This window comes from Oncorhynchus keta, chromosome 17 (assembly GCF_023373465.1).
Source record: "Oncorhynchus keta strain PuntledgeMale-10-30-2019 chromosome 17, Oket_V2, whole genome shotgun sequence".
In the NCBI taxonomy this organism is placed as follows: domain Eukaryota; kingdom Metazoa; phylum Chordata; class Actinopteri; order Salmoniformes; family Salmonidae; genus Oncorhynchus; species Oncorhynchus keta.
Window position 1 is genome coordinate 37,628,704 of NC_068437.1, and position 2,926 is coordinate 37,631,629.

Genomic DNA, 2,926 nt, shown 5'->3' on the forward strand with positions numbered 1-2,926 from the left:
TGAAGTCATACATGAGTCTTATATCCTATTAAATTATAATGGAAAGGGGGACAGGCCATAGGAAGAGTACACCGGAGAAATGTGCCCCTCATCACACTACCATGCTGGCTCAGATATTTCCTTTTCACATGGTCCTTTCCAGCACAGTGCAAGCAACTATGGTGGATGTGTAAACAGGCCAGCTCAGAACAACTTGGTTTGGTTTGGTTGGACTCGCCTCAGCTTGGCTCAGTAGCGTGAAAAGCCCGATGAAAGAAATGGGAGTTTGTACTGGGGCAGTTTGTACTGAAGAATGTACTGGGGCGACAGGGTAGCCTTGTGGTTAGAGCATTGAACTAGTAACCGGAAGGTTGCAAGTTCAAATCCCTGACCTGACAAGGTACAAATCTGTCATTCTGCCCCTGAACAGGCAGTTAACCCACTTGTTTATGCCATCATTGAAAATAAGAATTTGTTCTTAACTGACTTGCCTAGTTAAATAAAGGTTAAATAAATAAATACTTGATGATGGAGATGGCAACTGTGTTGTCAGTATCACCACTAGATGGTGCTATCGATCCAATAATCACAGACGAACTGGATGGCTCTTGTGGTTCTAGGTGAGTGACTGGAAATAATTGCATTCTAATAACCTAATGGATTGTGTTTAAACTATTAGCAGCCATAAAAATATTTCAGGCAACTTGAATGTTCAATCAGACTGATTTATAATTTCAAACTCATATCTGGTTTGTGAAGAATTTTACACTGAGTTGTAATTATAAAAATCAGTGAGATTGACTTGAATAGATTAAATTGACTTAATATACATTCTACAGTTGTTTACCCTCCTAATCTGTTAGTCTATTAGATACTTCCAATAGTATCCTGCAGTCTGGTGGCAACTGTGTAAAGCAGAAGCTTTAGTCTTCTACATCTGCATTGCTTGCTGATTGGGCTTTTAGGCTGCTGATGTAAAAAAAAAAAGGCTTTATAAATACATTAGATTGATTGATAGTCAAACAGAAATTGAGGGGGGGTGTTGCTGTTCAGAATATACTTTACGGATACCGGGAACTCCCCTAAAGCTGTTTCTGTGCTTAGATGAACGTGACTAAATCAGAAGTAAGACTAGAAATCATCTTATTACTCTCTGATTCAAATAGCTGACAACTTTGTTATCAACTAGTCTCACAAGTCAGCCAATTAAAAAATATATTAAACTAACTAACTAAACTAACTAACTATCCAAACGGAAGCAGAAATGTCATGTTAAAGACTAGATCAAACATAGGTATCAACCACCTGTATTTGGTCGATATCAAAATGTGCAATAGGTGACATTTGCATCGATGCCTGTGTTCAGAAATAACAAACTAATAAGATATCAAGGCATATATGAAAGTAATTGTGATAATATAGACTTAAGGAGCTGGGGCTGGTCTTTGTCACTAGGCCTACTAAAAGGTGTTTTTAGGAACATAAGCCCTTTTGTCCTATCCACAGGAGTTGATCTTGCCGAAGCAGCACACAAGTAGTGAAAAAACGTGTGGGTGCAACTGTAAGCATACTTCATCATTCTCTTATCACATGACACCAGCTAAGACGGAGTTTACTGTAGAGGAGAGTGGGGTAAGTTGAGCCAAAGGGGTAAATTGAGCCACCCTTGTTTCTAGGAAACCATGCAAAAAAATATTATTTGTCCAAATAAAATATTTAGGAAAATAGTATCATGAATTCTGTCATAGAAGAAACCACATGGGAAAAGTGGTAAGCAAGTTAGGTTGAAAAAAAATATTTTCACCAAGTCAAATGAATTTATTGTGTTAGAGTTATCATGATGCTTGTATGATGCTTATTAAAATATACTAAAAAATATTAAAAGACAAAAAAAAGTGATTGTGTTGAATTATGTTTGGGAAATAAAGATAGACATGATAAACAAAGGTAGTGGTAAAATTGAATTCAGTACAGAAATGTGTAGGTGGCTTAACTTACCCTGTCCTGCGGCTCAACCTACCCTATACCTTGTGTAAGTTGTGCCAAGAGACCACCTTTTTTGGACACGCTAAGTTTTCAAAAATAATGTTGATATGAATTCTGACTATTTCCAGGAATACACAACTACCTGAAATATATGTAGATATTTTTGTGAGAAAGAATATTACAGTTGAAGTTAGAAGTTTACATAAACTTAGGTTGGAGTCATTAAAACTTGTTTTTCAACCACTCCACAAATTTCTTGTTAACAAACTATAGTTGTTAGGACAAGTCAGTTAGGACATCTACTTGACACATGACACAAGTCATTATTCCAACAATTGTTTACAGACAGATTATTTCACTTACAATTCACTCTATCACAATTCAAATGGGTCAGAAGTTTACATACACTAAGTTGACTGTGCCTTTAAACAGCTTGGGAAATTCCAGAAAATGATGTCTTGGCATTAGAAGCTTCTGATAGGCTAATTGACATAATTTGAGTCAATTGGAGGTGTACCTGTGGATGTATTTCAAGGCCTACCTTCAAACTTAGTGCCTCTTTGCTCGACATCATGGGAAAATCAAAAGAAATCAGACAAGACCTCAGAAAACGATTAACGTACTTTGGTGCGAAAAGTGCGAATCAATCCCAGAACAACAGCAAAGGACCTTGTGAAGATGCTGGAGGAAACAGGTTCAAAAGCATCTATATCCACAGTAAAAACGAGTCCTATATCGACATAACCTGAAAGGCCGCTCAGCAAGTAAGAAGCCACTGCTCCAAAACCGCCATAAAAAAGCCAGACTACGGTTTGCAACTGCACATGGGAACAAAGATCGTACTTTTTGGATAAATGTCCTCTGGTCTGATGAAACAAAAATAGAACTGTTTGGCCATAATGACCATCGTTTTGTTTGGAGTAAAAAGGGGGAGGCTTGCAAGCCGAAGAACACCATCCCA